The sequence below is a fragment of the Vicia villosa genome, unplaced genomic scaffold (assembly GCF_029867415.1).
Source record: "Vicia villosa cultivar HV-30 ecotype Madison, WI unplaced genomic scaffold, Vvil1.0 ctg.001461F_1_1, whole genome shotgun sequence".
In the NCBI taxonomy this organism is placed as follows: Eukaryota; Viridiplantae; Streptophyta; class Magnoliopsida; order Fabales; family Fabaceae; genus Vicia; species Vicia villosa.
In genome coordinates, this window is record NW_026705623.1 from 11112 (window position 1) to 30900 (window position 19789).

The 19789-nt window shown below is 32.8% G+C and overlaps 2 long non-coding RNA genes across 3 annotated transcripts; both read left to right on the forward strand.

Moving 5' to 3' along the window:
- The first annotated feature begins 978 nt into the window (after nt 1–978).
- LOC131635259 (uncharacterized) lies at nt 979–4556 on the forward strand. 2 transcript variants are annotated; one of them, XR_009293781.1, is made up of 3 exons: nt 979–1269; nt 4006–4189; nt 4278–4556. It is a non-coding gene; the product is annotated as an uncharacterized LOC131635259 (long non-coding RNA). The 2 variants fall into 2 exon arrangements; XR_009293780.1 differs by lacking the exon at nt 979–1269 and adding an exon at nt 1814–1898.
- Nucleotides 4557–4768: 212 nt separating this feature from the next.
- LOC131635261 (uncharacterized) lies at nt 4769–8755 on the forward strand. Its single transcript, XR_009293783.1, has 8 exons — nt 4769–4833; nt 5541–5696; nt 5788–5994; nt 6377–6515; nt 7052–7447; nt 7535–7662; nt 7743–8274; nt 8579–8755. It is a non-coding gene; the product is annotated as an uncharacterized LOC131635261 (long non-coding RNA).
- Nucleotides 8756–19789: the final 11034 nt, after the last annotated feature.

Sequence of the window (19789 nt, forward strand, 5' to 3'; positions counted from 1 at the left end):
TTCATAAACCCTAATATCTCTACACACAACTTCCATGGAGAATAACATACAATCTAACCCACCATAAACATCATCATGTCAACCCTTAGAGAGTAAGAACCCCACCCTTACCTTAGCAAAAGCTTCACTTCCTTCAATGGAGCTCTTCCTCTTCATGCCATAGCTTTCCCTCTTCCTTCCCCTCTTTCTCTTCTTTCTCTTCTTTCACTTCTTTCTCTTCTTTCACCAAATGAGAGTTATGTCTCTAAAACCCTAACTCTCTTACTATCCTTCTTTTCTCACTAATGGGCTTAACCCATAACCCATCCATTGTGTCATATTTCTTCCACTTAGGCCCAATTCATAATATCTCTTTAATGCCTCAATTAATCCAATTAACATACACAAATAATTAACCACACAACATAACCGGATATTATTTCCAATAATATTCCACACTTACCATCGATCCATAACTTAAATATAACGACTCAAGAATTGTATTTCTCCGACTAATCCGACTAATTAATCTGACCATAACTTAACTGCGCAAATCAACATATTAATCCAAATTACGCCTTTAGAATAATACCGATAAATCCCAACTTCAACTAATTCCAACGAATAAATCCTTAATAATTTAATTAAGTAATTAATTATATTCGGGGCGATACAATTCCTCCGTTATATGTGTTATGTATCTATGATTATGAGCATGATTTGTGATGTGTTCTTAGTTGATAATTGTGGCGCCTCAAATATGATGTTTGTTTGAGATTTTTGTACTCTGATTTTCCTTGTTTAAATGTGGGGTAAATTTGGGGTGTTACAATCTTGCCTTCACCAGGCGCCCGTTCCATAATGCGTCGCTTAAAGCATAACTTTCATGTAACAAAGGTCTCACCCTAAGGGGAAACATGGACAATGACGTCTACTTAGTCCATAACTACATGTGCAAAGTCATGTCCATGACTCTCTTAGAATTAGGCAGCCAACAACTTCCCTAGTCAAGGTGGAGCAGTTACCACTTCTAAGGAGTCCCGTAAATTCTAGGCCTATAAACCTCTCTATAAATACATCATCCCAAGAATAAGGAGGAACAAATCATAACATACACACGAATACATAGCATCTCACTTCACGTGAGTTTGCTCTCTCCATAGCTAAAACACCGCCAAACAGAATTACTCACCATCATGAGCAAGCTTTAAAACACTGAAAATCATTATGACCTCTAGCCATCCCTACCAAGAAGTAGGAGTGTCATGTATTTTTTGACAAATACATAAGGTAATATACACAAATTCTAAAACCTTCTTATGTAGCATTCATATTATATTAAAATATTAATAGAATTATTTAAAAAATAGGGAAATTTGAATCGGTAACACATATGTTGTATTCAAATCTTATACAATATGTATTTCATAATCCATAAGTTGCTCTTCTAGATTGAGTTGCTAGTTTGAAGAAATCGTGAACAATATTTAAAAAGAAATTGCATAAATTAAATAAGCAAAAAAGACTACAAAATGAAGTTCTTCTCTATTCAACCGAATGGTAGTATGTTGCAAGACAACAATAATTTTGTTTGATAGTAAAAAGTGGACTTTGTAAAACCAAATAACAAAGCATAAGGCCATTTTGTGAAGTCTTTTTGGCAAAGCTAAAAGTGAAATGAAATAAATGTATAAATGTATTTTAATAAAGATGTGACAAAAAATTTGTTGTTTGATTGACACGTATAGGAATGAACCCAAATCAGATTCTAGTTGTGTATATTATAATGAAGTGTGATTGATAACCCTTTAACATATACTAGTACTTTTGGTTCATTAAATTTGTCTCATCATCTCATTATTCTCTATGTTTGTGGTCTATGCTCAAAATTCATTCATGGTTCGTGATTACAGATGTTTGTGAGTTGGTTCATACAATTGTTTGTTAATGAGTTATTATGTTTTTCATTGTACAATATTTTCTAACACTATTAAATCATATATGTGTAGATATAGGACCTCTTGTCCCCACCCACCAAAAAGCTAGCATAGAAACAAAACATATTATCATAGTAGACATAGTAGACAAGCCAAGGCCATTAAGAACCCAAATAGAACACTATGTGTATACATAGTACTAGTACATGGTCCCCTAAACCAAATGGTTGGCACCTCATGTGCTTGGTATGAATGACATTGCTTCTTTTTTATTATGTAAGACCTAATGTTTGTCCTATAGTTTGTTTTTTCTAGTTTTTTCTCTTTGATTTTAAAAATTGGAAAGAGTGTAAACCAAAGAGCAAACTTGTGTACTATGGGGAACACTTTTGGATATATGGTCAAACTATGCTTGATAGAGATTTTGTTCTTTAAGTTCTTCTTGTTTTTGATTTTTCTTAATATGGTTTCTACTTCACCTTGCTTAATGGAAATGGTAAATGATCTTACTAGCATTGTACAACATTATAAACACAAAATATTGGCAAACTAGTTATATTTTTATACACACATATCCCCACATCACGATAGTGGTTGTAATAAACTAGTTCACCCATCCTAAATATATATGACGGTTCTTCACCATGTTGGTGTATTTTGGTCATACAAAAGAAAGAGAAAAAATAAATAAATAAATAAATAAATAAATATGTTGTAATAAATATACTCATATAACATCTATTAGAAGAGAGAAAAGACAAGCTATTTTTAGAAGGATATTTGTACAATAATTTTCTTCTTTGAGAATAAGATGGATGGAAACATCTCAATTCTTAATCAAATAATTTGGAATTAGTTTCAAGAGGTTACCATAATAATGAAATCTCAGTATTTCTTTTGCCATTAACTGGTCGATAGAAGAGAGTCAGAAAAAGACATAATTTTCTTGAAATTTGTGTTTCAATATAGAGTAATTCATACTAACAAGGATTGAATATATGCATGTAATTTATACGGGGAGGGAGGAAGGGAGAGAGAGACCAAATACTCGCTTTGATATGTGATGTGGTGAAAAATTGAAGTAATTGTAGACGAAGATGATGACTCTAATCCTTCTAAAAGTAGTTTATTTCTTATGCACCACATTCTCCACATTATCAAAGAGCTATATTACCTACCTCAATAACCATATTTTGTATAGAATTTAAAAAATTTACATTCTTAACTCCAAGAAATCTTGTAGGAATATTGGAAAGTTACACCTATGGTAAGTAGATACAACTTGTGGGCAAAGTAGTAAATAATGGGCAATAGTTTTTTCATTTCCAACACTGAAAATACATGTAGGAGAAACAATAAATCCTAGATATTTCAGAGCAAACTTGATTGGAAGAAAGTTACGACAAAGATGCCAAATAAAAAATTAAATGAATACTACTAGAGGATGAATCCCTAAACAACCTAAATTTTTAGGCTTAATAACCTTGTTCCAATTAACCAGATTAAAGGAGAGATTTTTCTTACCATGCAAAACACATTCTTCATAACTTTATTCAATGTCTCACAAACATATTGAGGAAAACAACAATTTTGCGTGAAATTGGTAGGTAAATAACACCAGTACAAAAAGATTAATATAATTTTAAAATTTACACCCAATATACTAAAAACGGGTGTAAATAAGAAATGCGGTGGCAATTTTGTAAATAAAATATCATTTTAAATATTATCATGTGACAATATACACCCTATTTTCTAAAAACGGGTTTAAATTGAAAATATTATTATAATCAAATTTTAATTACTCCCTTTAAACAAAAAACGGGTGTAAATTTATATGAACAAAAAAATTTATTGAATTTTATAACTCAAAATATATAATCTATGTGGCATATTAATGAGATGAATAAAATATTTTAAACATTATAATATTATAATATTAGTTGAAACATAATACTCTAAATTTATTTATTTTTAGAAAACTCTAAACATAATACTCATTTTCAGAAAACTCATTTTCACAAACCCATTATCAACTTTTGCACACAAGAAAACTCATTTTTAAAAACTCTTTCAACTCTGCATGCAGTTTGATTTCACGAAACTCATTTAGCGAGATTAAAGTTTGATTTCACGAAACCCATTTTCACGGAACTCTGCCAAAGTTTGATTTCTTCGCTCGCTCAGTCGCGCAGAAGTTTGTAAAACCCCTCGCCGCCACCATCGCCTTGTTCTTCGTTTCTTCCCTTTAATCGCCGTTTTTGGATTCAAAGGTATCAATTTTCTTCCCGTTGTTAGGGATTCAATTTCATTTACATTTTCCCAATCGGTACTGATTTTTGCTTCGATTTAACAATGCAGTGAAGCTGGAGTGGAATGATTACTTCTAGTGTTACCGAGCTCCACAGTCACAACAAAGGATTGTTGAAATTTTCTATAATTTTCCCGCGTGGATTGTTGAAATTGACGCTGGATCGTTTTTATTCTAGTTGAAGTTTGCATAAATTGTTCTAGATTCACTGCGTTAGTTTACTCTATGCACTTCAGTTCAGACATTATCTGCTTGAATTATAGAATTCGATATTAATTCGTCTAACTGATTCAGAGGAAACAGAAAATTGTAGAAAGAAGTGAAATGAATTTATTGAAGGTACTCATCTAACTAGCTAACTTCAATTAATCGTTAATGCATCATGAGTGTTTGCAATCTCTTCCAACCTCGAGACAATATTTTTCTGAAGTATTGTTTGCTTATTCACTATCCCTAGTTGAAGTATTGTGACTTTGGCTCATGATATTATCCTTTTAATTCCTTTTAATTTTGAAGGTATGCCAAACTTCAAATTTCTTTAATTGGAACAAGGTGAAGATATGCAATTGTGATGGTGCACCTTTTGCTAGTCTCCTAGAAAATGAGGTAAGAGTTAGTTTATCTTTGCAATTTTGAAATTTTAGGACTATATTTATTGTTTGGTCTCGGTGGTTATTTGTGTGTTGGCTGCATATCAGGATAAGAAATGCTTTCCTTTGGCTTTATTTTGATTTGAGATTTTATTTCCAGAACATATTACTATATATACTACAGAAGGAAGTTGGTTGTTTTTTATTATAATTTGTTTTGATATTTTGCAATTAAGTGGGGGTTTAAGTATCTGAGATTTGTAAGCATCAGATCTTGTTGTATAATAAGGATGCAACACAGCATCTTTTTGAAGTTGTTGCTGGTCTTAATTCACTTGTACTTGGGGAAGGTCAAATTCTTTCTCAGGTTAAACAAGTTGTGAAAAGTGGATAGGGAGTGCCGGGTTTTGATAGGAAAATCAGTGGTTTGTTTAAGCAGGCTATCTCGGTTGGAAAACGGGTTCGAACTGAAACGAATATATCATCTGGGTCAGTTTCTGTATGTGTTGGGTAAAATTGTATGTGTAGTTTATTCGTAATTGAATCCTATTATATATGTTAATCATGTTAATTTGATTTCCCAAATGGCAATCTAAACTTTGGAGGGGAGGAGAGGGAATCTGAACTTTGATGAAATTGAATACTAAAGTTAAGAGATTATGCGATTCATCATTTTTAGAAATGTCAAAAATATGTTACTAACACTGTTCTGCATCATTGAAGGCTCAGGATAATACAGATGTATTAGCCTATTGGTTGTCTAATACATCTACTTTATTGATGCTGCTACAACGCACCCTCAAAGCAAGTGGAGCTGCTAGCTTAACACCTCAGCGGCGGAGAACAGCGTCATCTTCTCTGTTTGGAAGGATGTCTCAAGTAAGAAGCAGTTGCTTATCCTTTCTGAACGAATTTGGTCACTTTATGTAGGTTTCATTTTAATTTTGAATGAATGGATTTGTAATTTTAGGGGCTAAGGGCATCTCCTCAAAGTGCTGGATTGCCTTTTATAAATGGAAGAAGTCTTAGTAGACTTGATGGTTTATGACAAGTAGAAGCAAAATATCCGGCACTTTCGTTTAAGCAACAGCTTACTGCCTTCCTTGAGAAGTTATATAGAATGATACGAGACAACCTGAAAAAGGAGATATCCCCATTACTTGGACTGTGTATATAGGTAAAAAAACATCTTCCATGTTTTTCTGAAAAATGACAATCAAACATGCAGGACATACATAAAGGAGGCAGTTGTGCCTGCAGTGTCTGATTTATAACCACAAACATAAAAGTTTTCCCTTTTTTACATGATAAATCCGAAAACAATTCATAGAAAAGAAACATTTTATCTGCTAATTGTACCTGGACTATCTTGTTCTGTTGTTTTAAGCTTTTTTTTTGTGTGCAAGTAATCATTAAATCAGTAGCAGGTACCTGTGCATATTCTTTCACTTATTTTCTATATGTAGCAGCCACTAGGGTTAGGCTATCAAGTAACTATAAGCTTAATTATCTGGTTGTGTATATTTGTTTATTTTATCTGTATGATAAAACAACTGCAGGCTCCAAGGACCTCCCATCAAGGTTTAGTAAAAGGACGCTCACATGCTAATGCGGTTGCTCAGCAAAGCTTTAATAGCTCACTAGCAAAGTATTGTGAAAAGCTTGAACAACTCGCTAAAGATAATGAAAACAAACTATGTGAGTTTCCCTTTAGTATAAAACAGTACATTGGCTCCTTGTTGATAACTATTACTATGTGAGGTATAAATGTGAAATTAAAACAAATGATAAAATTTATAGAGACCAATGCTATAATTTACCAACTAAGTATCAATTGAAAAATAATCGAAGAAAGGAGAGATATAAATGTAATTAAAAGTGATTAAAACCCATTTTTAAAAAATTTATTTTCTAATCCATCATATCATATAACCTAAATTCTTTAAAAGTTCTTTTAGAAAAATATTGTATGATGTTTCAAACCCAATACCTAAAAAAAAATAGCAAACTTCAATAAATTAGAGAAAGTGAAATATTGCTTTGAGAAAGAGGAGAAATATTTTATGTCTACAACAATAATAAGAAGGCCATTATTTATTATTTTACTTAGCTAGTATGTTTAACATCTGTACATTGTTGAACATTATTCGGTTGTGTGTTTTCGTTTGTAGTTGTCAATTTGATATTTGTTATAATGGTTGTGAATGAACGGTTTTTTATTATGATTTTTACAGGGTGTAGTTTCACTTTATGGGATGACAGATCCAAAAGATAAGCCTATAGTGTTCTGCTCTACTAGAGACAACTCAGTTCTCCTCTATGAATTGCCATCGTAAGTCAACTTGCAACCATTGCCATCACCATCACCTTCTAATCTAAACTTGATTTGGTTCTTGATTGTATCTCTACATTTATGAGAAGTACATGAAAGGGGTAAGTTTTATACATGTTGGATTATGCAGTGCTTTAGGCGGATAAACTAACATTGGATCAACTCTGAAAGAGTTGTGCATGGATAGTTTCAATCTCGTTAATACTAAAGTTATTTGAGGTCTTTCTGAAGAGTTTATCAAGGATTATGTCATGGCATGCAGTCGCAATCTTAAGGGCCTTGTTTTAAAGGATTGTATGTAAGTACTGTGATTCATTAGTCTTTTGTGTATTGATAAAAGTTACTTCTCAGTTAAGCTTACTGGTTTAAATTTGTTGTTGTGCAGAAATTTGCTCGTAGGTTGAATGTGCTTGACATTTCGAATTTGTGCAAATTGACAGATTCGTCTCTAGGATATTTTAAGAATAGATTTCGACAATTGAGTACTTTGAAGCTCTGCCGCAATCCATTCAAGTGATCTTTGGATGATGTTTCAGATTGTTTACTGAATGTAATTAGTCTTGATACTAATTTAAACCTTTTCTCCATTACAGTGATGAGGCAATTGCTGCTTTTTTGGAGATAGGTGGAAAAACCTTGAAAGAACTTTCACTTAATAACATTTACTCATCTACCCAAAATGAAGACTTTTCTACTTTAGAACAAGTGGGTTTCACTAGTTATGGTCTAAGAATTTCTTTCTTGATGCTGATTGTATGATGTTTTGGTGCTTCACTTTGTTTTGCAGCTATTCAAAAGATAAGTTTGCTATTCTTTTCGGTCATGAGTATCAAGTGTTTGGATAAATGTTTTATATACATCTAAGTATATAATACCTATACACTGACCATGGTGCATACTCCCAGTTTGTACATGTTTTACAAAACATATTACTTATATCTTCATTATTGGATTGACGACGGCTGTTATCATTTAATAATTTGTGATAGTTATGTTGTATAGGCCCGAGCTTTATAAGTCTAGGGTTTTGGAACTGAATGCTAGTGATGATCGTGGTATTAATGTTGTTCGGACTAAGATTAAAGATTTTGCGGTCGTGGCTGTCGGTACCAATCAGAAAAAGAAGTACGTGAAATTCAGTGTTGCTTATTTTTTCTCGTTTCACTTCATCAATTATGGTTTTTGTAGTACTTCTTTGTCATTGTTTGAATAAATTAATTATGTGTACTAGTTTCTCTATTGCATACTTTGTTTTTCTTATGTTGGCAAGAATGTTAAAATGTATTCACAATATTATCATGATCGATAGCCAAGGAAAGTTATAAAACTAAAACAATACATTGTAGTCTTTTTTTCTTATTGTTCTAGTCCATGTTTTCTTGAGGACAGGTGACATATTGGTTTTACACAAGGTTGTCATATTTTATAGGATTATAGAACCACTTGATTCTAGGTGTGCCAAGTTCAGGTTCAAGCCAATGACAGAAGAAATCATGAGCAACCGAATATTGTACATCTGCAAAGAAGAAGGAATCTACCTTGACGCTGAGGTAAGAGCCTTAGAGCATATAAAACTGTGTTATTTTAATGGTATGCCTTAAAACCCTTCCTTAGAAAGCTCTCTTACTTTTAGTTTGACCAAAGTGAGAACTTATGTTTTTATTTTGTTACATTTTTAAAAATATTCATAAACACGAGAAATTCCCATTGTTTATATAACTTTTCACTAGTTCTCAATCCATCAAATCTCATTGTAACTTCAGAAAAGAATCTAGATGCAAATATTTGTTGATTGTTCTTGAGTTCTATATACAACTTACTAATATATATCTAAGTAATTAGTCGATAAAAAAATCAAAGTAATTACTATAGTTGAAATATTTAATGTGTTAGTGAAAACAGTCTTACATGATTGTTCTTGGTTTTTTTTAAGTTATGTTTGATTGATGTGCATGTAAATCTGAAAGATTTGATCATATAGACTCTTAAAGAGGCTTTTGAGGTCTTTTGCAACAAAGGTGTTGTGGAAACTCTAGTGCAGAACTTCTTGCCACTTTTTGTGATAACATTCTCAACAAAGGATGCTTTCATTATTTTATGGACTTTGGCAGTACTCATGTACTCGTTTTAGGGATTGACAAGGCTGGCAAAATGGTAAAATATTTTTTAACCTAGTAGTTTTTAAGAAATTAGAGGTTTGTTGTTTGGCTCTGAATTGCTATATAATGAATAATTTTGTAGACTTTGCTTGAGAAGATGAAGTCGGTGTACACGAATGTAGAAGGTCTTCCTCCGGGTCGAATTGTGGAAAGCAATTGCTTCTCCAGGGCGTGGTATTTTGGCCATGGATGAATCCAATGCTACATGTGGAAAGCGGTTGGATTCAATTGGACTAGAGAACACCGAAGCTAACCGTCAAGCATGGCGTAAAATTATATATGAAGAAAGTGTTATGACTTGGTTAAAATATAATTTTTATGTTTATGATTTTATAGTACTTGAAATATTATGAATGCAAATGATATTGTATACTTTTTGGTTAATATTAAAAATATTTTGACTTACTTAAAATATGATTTTATAGTATTTGCAATATTATGACTGAAAATGAAATATAACTAAATGGTGTATATGAAATAGGGTGGAAATAGATTTAAATATAATATAATTGTTCATTCATAAATGACATATTTACACCCGATTTTTATTAAAATAGGGTGTAATTAAGAACATATCTACACCCGATTTTAATTAAAACATAGTGTAATTAAAACGTAATTACACTCGATTTTAATTAAAATAGAGTGTAATTAAAACGTAATTACACCCGATTTTTATTAAAACAGGGTGTAATTAAAAACGTAATTATGCCCGATTACACCCGATTTTTATTAAAACAGGGTGTAATTAAAAATGTAATTATACCTAATTACACCCGATTTTTATTAAAACAGGGTGTAATTAAGAACGTAATTACGTCCAATTACACCCGATTTTTATTAAAATAGGGTGTAATTAAAAACTTAATTACACCCGATTTTTGTTAAAATAGGGTGTAATTAAAAACGTAATTACGCCAAATTACACCCGATTTTTGTTAAAATAGGGTGTAACGTAGAACATATTTACACTCGATATTCTTAAAATAGGGAGTAATTACGAACATATTTACACCCGTTTTAAAATAGGGTGTAAATGCATTAGACATTTCTCACCCTGTGGATATACACCCGATTTTTATTAAAAATAATGGGTGTAAATTTAATAAAAAACGGGTGTAAATTAACATTTCTGTACTAGTGTAAGTAGGTAAATAAGTAAGAATGAAATTGGCAAAACATAAGTAGGTAAATAAGTAAGAATGAAATTGGCAAAAGTGGCACGCCCTAACTTGATCAAGAGGCTACCTTTCCAAGAAACAACTTTTGAAGCTATCGTATCATATATTTATAATAAATCATATTTCAATTTTCGTTCATATTTCATTTTGAACCAATTCGTAAATCTTATACTTGTAAGCTTCTCAAGATTATTTTTAGTGGCTCGAATGATACCTTTATAGAAATAAGGTCTTGATGTAACTAGACTCACATTGAAACTTAAAAAAATAATTAAAAGTATCCAAAAGGTTAACAATGAATTGTGCTTGAGAAAAGTTTACCTTGATAAATAGTAGCACATCATTTACAAAGAACAAGTGAGATATTTTAGGACCATGACGAGTGATATCCAATGCAATGGAGATGTCATAGAGAACATATCAATCCACTCTATAATAAGTCTTCTCAAGATCAAGCTTATAAATAACGTTACTATGTTTCTTCTTAGACTTATGCAAATGGTATATGAATTCATGGAGAATAATAACATTATAAATTGTACCTCTATCTAAAATGACGCTACTCTCCAAAGGAACTGTGATCTTTCTAAGCATTGGCCTAATGATATTCACACAAAAATTTAAGACCTAGCTACAATTCACGTTACACAAGCTAACATGATGAATTGTTTTGAAAGTGGGTGTGTTATCAAATTTCATAATCAAAATAATAAGTGACTCAACCACCTAAGAATCCATGTAACCTTTATCAAAAGTAGACCTCACAAAATTCCAAATATCTTCCTTAATATCCTCGCATAAAATTTTATAGAAAATGGGTTGGAACCTAGACTTTATAGGATTCTATGCTCATAAGAGTCTGAAAGACTTCTTCGATTTGTAACTATGACCAAGAAATAATTCTTTAAGTTAACATTCAAAGAGGAAGTGATAGAGGCTACAGGAGCGGTATTGATACCATGAATATTTAACTATGTAACTATGTAATACAAAATAAACTTTTAAAATGCCTTTAAGTCTCCAAATGCAAAGTATCGTTGTTTGTGCACTATTCACTAGACGTAAAAGTGATACCATGAATTTTATTTCTTTTATCCCAAGTAATTGTTTGTGTGGAAGAGAAAGAGGTGTCATGACTTCCCAACCTAACCTAGTGCTTTTTAGATTTTAGGTAACAAAGGATTTATTCTTGGAAGAAGGCATCCTCATATTTTTTAACAAGTTTACTTTAAAGGCATTCTCTCATCTTTTAATTAAAATTACCAAAAAAATTGTTTTTGAGGCCTAGCAGTAGGTTAAGGGATTGTATGGTTGGTTAGGAATTTTTTTCTAAACTATATAATCGATTACATGGTGCCTAATCGAGTCTCTAATGGATTATTACAGTCTTTTAATGATTGGTACTGGCTTTCTTTATAAATCTTTCATTTTGGACAATAACAATCTATTAATTGAATATCCTAATCGATTAGGTTATTTATTTGTCCCATGGATTATTTTGAAATTTACAACATGTCTTGGCCGATAAATAGAGAGCCTCTTTATCATTTCAAAGTATCCATAAAATGTGAAAAATATCACTTTTCATTTTTCTCACCACCTATCTAAATCATTCTTATTTTTATCATATATTTTAGCCATAATACTTTGAGAGTGTTCTTGAGTCTCAGTGAAGATATTGCCTTGGGTGAAGGTATTATTGTAAATTTTCCACGAGTATATTTTCTCTTGAGTAATAATTCTTTCTTAGGAACTGATTATTTTGGTTGTGAGCTAAACCACTTATAAAGCTCTTATTTGTATTTGAGGGATTAGTCTTAGTCTCCATTTGATTCGTGAGCTATGTGTAGCAGGGAAAAATTGAGACCAAAGCCATTGGATTGACTTGACTCATTATTTTAGTGAAAATCGCCACCGCTTTATTGTTTCCAAAAGAAAGGGAAAAGAGTGAAATAAAACCCAAAGAAATTTTTAAATTAAAACTAATAAAAACAAAGCAGAGATCTTAGGTATGGGGGTTGATTATATGAGCAGAAGGTGTTAGCACCCCTCACATTTGTGGTACTCCACATGAATCTTTTTGTAAATTTGTGTGTTGAAAAAGAGTTGTGTGCAAAAGAGAGTTTTGTTTGGTTTTAAAATTATGCTCGGCAAGACGTTACATCTTGTGCCTACATACCTCCTGAGTACAATGGAGAATTCAGAGCAACTGTAGTTCCACTTAAAAGGGAAACAATGATTTTTTTAAAAATAGGATAGATACTTTGTCATAATAGGAGAGAAAACTCAGCCAATCACTCTTGAACATGAGAACAAATGGATCCTTTGCATCACAAATGAAAAAGGGATCCAACTTGGATAAATCAACAAGTATGCCACTAACTCTTTTAAGTGGAAAAAAATCAATCATATCAATCAATATCAAGATATTGGGGGATTTTGGAGAGAAGGAATTTTTGATTGAAAATTATATTATTTCTTTCTATTTTTGGCCAACCTCTCTTCATAACTTGAACCAACGAATTAGGGCATCCATGGTTGATTCTTTGTGCCTTTATTTGATCAAAACAAAAGCTATGCAATTTAATTCATTTATTTTTGTATTTTATTTAATTTATTTAGCTTTTAATTGAATAAAATCCAAATAAATATAAATAAAGGTCACAAAAATATGAAGATTGACTTAGAGGTCTTTATTTGAATCCTGGTCAAGTTTGAAATCCAAAACTTAGGCCCATTAGTTAAGAAACTCAAAATTGCTTAATTGAGGTTTCATGCATTCTTCAAAAAAATTCCCAACTTGTGCCATTCATAACTTAATCAATTTATATCATATGAAGGTGATATTGAGCTTTTTAGAAACCTAAAGATGTCTACTACAACCTCTTGTTGGTCATTTTCCCATTTGGAGCTTTTACCTTCATGTAAATTGCTTTGACAAAAGATGTGTCTTTATTGACTTTCAAGATGACCTGTAATATTTTGACCTATATCTCTCAAATGAAAATAAAATCCTTGCATTTAGTGTGACAAAGTTTTATAAAAATGAATTTTCTTCAAGGTGAGCTTTGGTTTGGAAATTTCTGATGAAGCATGTGAAAGTTATGCCTGGTCAAAGTTATGTTAACTTTTGCTTAAAAACCCTAATTTAGTAACTTTGACTTTTGATGACCTTTGAGATTTTATTAATGAATCATGATCAAACCTTTATCAAATGATGAATGAGACCTTAAAAACTTGATGTTGACCAAAAAATCTTGAAGTTTGACTATATATTGACCATTGTTGACTTTTGGGTCCAACACAATCGACTGTTGATCATTTGAGCAATTGGCTGAGCAATCTTGCACTATGAGGCTTGAAACTTGGCATGGAGGTACTTTGATACATGTCAAGCACTATGAAGTCCACTTGAGGGCTTGGAAGTTCCATTTTCTTGGGAGATACCAAAACCCTAGTTGGAGGGCCATTGCTTGGGAGGAGTGTAGGTATGTTCAAACCCTGTGTAGTCTTGAGCAATCAGTGATCCTATGAGCTTGAGGAGACCTCTTGATACAAATTGTCTTGAATATGTGAGGGCATATTTGAGGGTGCAACAGATGTGTTGAAACTCAACTTTCTCGAAGAACGTCAACAATCTTCTAACATAATCTTTGTAAGGAATCAAACCAAGATGTCGGGTCTTCCATTCTCCTTTGATTTAATTAATCACCAATTTTGAATCTCCATAAACATCAAGGTTCTTGATTATAAGTTCAATGTCTTCCTCAAGGCCGAGAATACAAGCTTCATATTCGGCAATATTATTAGTACAATAAAAACATATCCTTGCAGTGAAAGGAATATCAGAACCTTATGGAGTAATAATAAATGCACCAACCCCATGGCCATGAGCATTAGAAGCTCCATCAAAAACTAAACTCCACCGGGATCCTGATTCTGGTCCTTCTTCTGGAAACGGTTCATGATAATCCTCAATCGGTTGGTGAGCAAAGTACTCTGCCAACACACTACCTTTTACAGCCTTCTGAGTATGATTCTCAATATCATATTCAGATAACAACATCTGCTAGTGACCATTTCTTCTAGTTAGCGCATGCTTCTTAAATATGTACTTGATTGGGTCCATTTTGGAAATTAACCTAGTAGTATGATTCAACATGTATTATCTCAATCGTTTAGCAGCCCATGCTAAGACGCAACAAGTCTTTTCCAGTGGTGAATACCGTGATTCACAATCAATAAATTTCTTACTCAGGTAGTAGATTGCATACTCTTTCTTTTCAGTCTCATCTTGCTGACCCAAAATACAATCCATAGAGTGGCCTAGCACAGTTAAGTACATAATCAAAGGTATTCCTTCAAAAGGAGGGAGTAAAATAGGAGGTTCAAGATGATATTCCTTGATACTATCGAAATATTTCTGACAATTGGCAATCCACACACATCCTTGATTCTTCTTCAATAATTTGAAAATTGGTTCACAGGTAGCAATCATATTAGAAATGAACCTGGAGATATAATTCAAACGTCCAAGAAAACCTCTTACTTGTTTCTCCTTCCATGGTGCCGTCATTTCTTGAATAGCTTTGACTTTATCATGATCTACTTCAATTCCTTTCTAACTGACCACGAAGCCCAACAACTTCCCAAAACGGACACCTAAAGTGCATTTGTTCGGATTCAAACAGATTTGATACTTCCTCAAATATTGAAACGACTTTAATAGATCCTCCATATGTCCCTACTCAGATTGAGACTTGGAAATCATATCATCCACATATACTTTATTTTACTTGTGCATCATGTCATGGAATAGGGTTGTCATAGCCTTCTGGTACGTTGCACCAACATTCTTCAAACCAAAAGGCATCACCCTATAACAAAGTGTTCCCCAGGGTGTGATGGATGTTGTTTTTTCTATGTCCTCAAGTGCCATTTTAATCTGATTATATCCTAAAAATCCATCCATAAAGGAGAAAACATTGAATTTTGTTGTACTATCTACCAACATATAAATTTGTGGTAGAGGAAAATCATCCTTTGGAGTAGCTCTATTCAAATCTCTGTAGTCAACACACATGCAGATTTTTCCATCTTTCTTGGGTACTAGCACAATGTTGGCAATCCACTGAGGATAAACTAACATGACAAGAAAACCTGCGTCCATCTGCTTTAAAACCTCATTGTTAATTTTCTCGTCCATATCAGGGTGAATTCTTCTTAACTTCTGCTTTACATGGAGACATTCGGGCTTCAACGGCAAAGGATGCTCCATAATATATGTATCTAAACCAGGCATATCTTGATCGGACCAAGAAAAATTGTCAACATATTCCTTCAGAAGCTCTACCATCCTCTTCTTAACATCTTGATTAAGCAGTGCCCCAATCTTGACTTCTTTCTTATCCTCTTCAGAACCCTAATTAATGACTTCTAACAGCACTTTATATGGATGAATGGTATCTTTCTCATGCTCAAGAAACCAGGAAATCTCATCAGGAAATCATTCTTCACCTTCTTCTTGCGCCTCATACACAGGAAATTCGAAGCTGGGAGAGGGTGCAGGGTCATTATTTTCAACGGTTTTATTGATTAATTTGTACATATGATTTATTTTTTACTTTAGGAAGAAACATAGGCAACAAGTGATCATGCAGATTATTGACAACTATTTTTAAAGGTGGTTTTTTTATGTTACCATTTTTCCAAAAAAAATATAAATTAAAAAGCACATATATATGTGGGGATAAAAATTACTTTTATTAATGATTTTAATATTTGAAACAGACAAGAAAGCCCAAACAACATCACTTTCACCTTAGACAGAGTGAAAGGATATTTTGAAAGAAATAAAAACAAATTACTTTGAAACATGAGTACATTCAGGAACGCCCACGGCGATCCAGCTCTTGACAATCTTTCTACGTATCACAAAGTTTGGTATCTCCAGTTCTTGTTCATCTTCAAAAATAGCATCCACTTCTGGAAAGGTAGGGATAAATCCCGCACTATGAAATATCTCACAATAAAAACAAGAGGCAGACTCTGGTTTCACCATTTACCTGTTCTGAGTAGAGAATCTCATGCCAATTTTATTCTTGTTTTCTTGCAAACTAACTACTTGTCCCCATACACCTGAGGGCCCTCGTTGCACAACTTGTTGAGCATCTTTAAAAGAAGAAATAGAAGCTTCCACCTTCCTTGGCTCATTATTAATGGATAAAGCTTGGAACGCGGTCCCAATGGCAGTTTCGTCAGCTTCCACAATGTAACACCTCATATTTTACATTTATTAGTTTAATTGGAGATTAAATTAATTTCTTGGATTATTGGTATTTTAATTGGACTTAAGTTGGAAATTGTGTAAAATAAGCTATCGGGCCATAGGTTGTGCTTAGTGAAAGAGGGGTGCTAAATGGTTAGGCCTTTTACTAAGTTATAGTTTATTCTATTTTATTTTCATAAAACAAAAATTGGGAAATAGAGGAGGAAAAGAGGAGAAGAAGAGAAGAATGTGAAAGAGAAGAGGAAGAAGAGAAGAGCATTCAAGAGCATTTGGCTAAGGTAAGGGGTGACTAATCTATTTAGCCTATATTATCAGTTTAATGATGATAGGATTGATTATGTAGGTTTTGTATCTCAATTAAATGTCTATTAGGTTTTGGGGTTTTGGAATTATAGATTGTAATTTGAAGGATGTTGATGAAATTGATTATTTTGATGCATTTAGATGTTTGTAAATGATCCTTGATGTTAGATAGGCTTTTTGTATGATAGAAATGTGTTAAAATATGAGAATTGGTTCTGTTTTGAGGTTGCAATTGTTTTGGTATGATTTGGTTTGAATTGGAGAAGGTAAGATATCAAAGAAAATGGGATTTTCTGCTACTGGTACGCTGTAACCGGCTACGCTATGTACGGTAACTGATTACAGTAGCGAAAATAGTGAAAAATTGGGTTTTTAGGCCTCGTAACCGGTTACGCTCGGGGAGGTAACCGATTACACTGTAGACTCACGGAAAAAATATTTCAAACTTCAAAATCTCATAACTTTTGATCCGTAAGTCCGTTTTGGGTGTCGTTCGAAGCGTTACGAAGCTAATGAAATGCTCTTTTTGATGAAAATAAATTGATTAGCACTAGATGATTTAATTATTATATGGTTGTGAAAATGACATGTAATTGTATATGTGCATGTCATGGATTAATGTTATTTAAGAACAATATGTATTGGTATTGTGTAGTATGTGCTAATTGTGATACATAGAATTGATGAATGCTAATTTCTATGCATTATTGTAATTTTTACATGATGAATGTATGTTGTACAAGTGATGGATGATTCAATATGTTGAATTATGGTGATATGCTTAAATGTTAAGATTATATGGATAATTTTTAATTGCATATGTTTTTGGTAATTGTATGTATGCATGAGGCTTAAATTTATCAAATGTAGATTTTGTTTTTGGTGGTTGTTAAGAATGACATTGGTTGTCTTGTATGCAATATGTCATTTGTGGTTGATAAAAGCTATGTGAATGCCATTGATGTTATGTTTGGTGTGTTTGTACATTGTGTGCATATTTTGATAAATGTAACAATGTGGTGGTGTTGTAATGACCTAAATGTGATGTTTATATTATATTTGGTGTGAATACGTATGGTGTGATTATTGAATGATGCTAATGATATGAACATACTAATTTGGTGATGTGGTGTTGAGATGATTTTATTCATCGTAATCGGTGGTGATGGTAAGTATGTCATATGTTAAGCATGCATTCATATTCATTTTGGTGGCTGAATCCTGGTGGTGTTTGGATCAGCGGTAGCTAATTCCCATTGTGTGGAATTAGTGAGTTGGCGGTAGCCGTATCCCGGTGGTGTATGGATCGGTGAGATGGGTTAAACTCATGTTTGGTACCACATGCATAGTGTTAGTACATTGCATATGCATATTGTTATAACATGATTGGAAGATTTCCAGTGTTATATCTTAGTCATGTGGTATGTGTTTGAATTTCATTTTGTAACTGTTGGTGAATAATTTCTGAAATCTATAATGTATTGCAATAGGGTGAATGATTTGCTTATGATGTTTTATCGTTATGGACTTATAATATAGTTTAATTGTGATATGTCTCACCCTTACTATTGACCATTTTTCAGATTGAAGGTAGCGGCTTTCGACTTGGTGAGGATTAGCTCATGAGTCAGTGTGTTAGTTTAGCGTCAAGTGTCATGCTCTGATAATTGTAACACTGGGGAACGTTATCTTAGGGTTCATGTTTTAATAACTCTATTTTTTTATGATATTGGTTTTATTTTGGGATGTAGTATCAAAGATGTTATATTCATCCGAATGTTGGATTTTCGCTGTGTTGACATGAAATTATTTTATGAGTTATGATGAATCATGTTGAATTTCCTCAGTGAATGCATGGCAATGACGTATGATGTTTGTTTTTAAATTGAATTGAGGCACCCTTGTTTCATGTACTCTGAAATATTTATTTAATTGTCGCGGGGTTTAGAAGGGTGTTACACACAACATGGAAAGAAGAGAGGTAGCTAATCAGCAGAGCTTGTTCCCCATTTACAACAACAAACTTTCCTTTCTTCACAAATTTTATTTTTTAATGAAGAGTAGAGGTGACAGCCCTAACATCATGAATCCATGGGCGCCCCAAAAGACAGCAATATGCTGCATAGATATTTGTAGCGGTGAAATTTGTGAGACTAAAGCCATTGCTTGACTGAGCTCAGATATTTTAACAGAGTCGCCACCGCGCTTTATTGTTTCCAAAGAAAATGGGAAAAAGAGCGAAATAAAATCCACGTAAGTTTTTAAAATTAAAACTAATAAACTTATTAGAGATCTATGGTTCGGGGATTGGTTATGCAAGGGGAAGGTATTAGCACCCCTCACATCTATGGTACTCCATAGGAACCTTTTTGAAATGTATATTATTATTGTTATTGTTATTATAATTTTTTTTGTGTTTTGTTTAAATAGAGTGGGAGGATGAGGAAAGAAGATTTTAAAAGTGAGTTCGATAAGACATCGCATCTTAGGCCTATATATCCCTTAAGTGCGATAGGGAAGTCATAGCTTTTGTAGTTCCCCTTAAAAGGAAAATTAAAGACCCAAGAGGCAAAATCTTTTTGGTTGTTGAGCTTTAACAATACTCAACGGGTTTTTAAAATGCTAAGCTTTAACAATACTTAACAAGTTTTAAAATGTGCCAAGTTTTAACAATACAAGGCAAGGATGATTAATGAGGTTGGTTGAGC